General features: G+C 43.4%; 1 protein-coding gene across 1 annotated transcript in view; it reads left to right on the forward strand.

Moving 5' to 3' along the window:
* Positions 1–228: 228 nt before the first annotated feature.
* Positions 229–914, forward strand: part of ZMAT3 (zinc finger matrin-type 3) — a 126,447-nt gene continuing 125,761 nt past the window's right edge. Inside the window, exon 1 of the mRNA XM_069727284.1 lies at positions 229–396. The gene's annotated coding sequence lies outside the window, so the exon portion shown is untranslated. The remainder of the gene's footprint in view (positions 397–914) is intronic.

Below are 914 nucleotides of genomic sequence, written 5' to 3' on the forward strand. Positions count from 1 at the left end.
ATTCACATCAGGGCTCCTCACTGCATTGTATGTTATTATTGTGATGCTGATTTTTTATTGTTAAACCTACAAAAAACAGAAAAGAAAAAATTGCCGAATAAGAAACTGACGAATAAGAAACCAACTTCAGCCTCGTCTGCCGGGTCCCCTGAACACCTGAAGATGCCCTCACTCCCTCCACTGTCTATGGCAGGCGGCCAATGGGAGGGCAGGAGGCCCCGGAAGCTCGTTCACAGACAGCCGGGGAGGAGGAAGGGGCTCTGCGGCTGCTGGGAGCACAGGAGCCGCTGCAGAGGAGGAAAGCAGCCGGCGTGTGCGGGGCCTCTGGAGGATGAGCGCTCGTCCACGGGAAGCCCAAAGAGAGCGGGTCGTGAAGACGGCTCCCTGCCGCCGTGTGTGAGTAGTGGCCGCATCCTGCCCTGTCCATCACCACATGTGTATCTACTGGTCCATAGTGCAGCATCGTATGTAATTACCGGGCACAGAGACGCATCATCTGTACACAGCACTATAGCTATCTAGAGTGCAGCGCCATGGAGCACGTTGGTGCTATATGTGTTACATCTCTCTCTCTCTCTATTTCTCTATCTAATCTATCTATCTATCTATCTATCTATCTATCTATCTATCTATCTATCTATCTAATCTATGTATCTATCTATTTCTGTATCTATCTATCTAATCTATCTTATCTATCTATCTATTTCTGTATCTATCTATCTATCTATCTATCTATCTATCTATCTATTTCTGTATCTATCTATCTATCTATCTATTTCTCTATCTATCTATCTATCTATCTATCTATCTATCTATCTATCTGTCTATTTCTCTATCTAATCTATGTATCTATCTATTTCTGTATCTATTTCTGTATCTATCTATCTATCTATCTATCTATCTATCTATCTATC

Source organism: Ranitomeya imitator, chromosome 5 (genome assembly GCF_032444005.1).
Source record: "Ranitomeya imitator isolate aRanImi1 chromosome 5, aRanImi1.pri, whole genome shotgun sequence".
NCBI classification, from domain to species: Eukaryota; Metazoa; Chordata; class Amphibia; order Anura; family Dendrobatidae; genus Ranitomeya; species Ranitomeya imitator.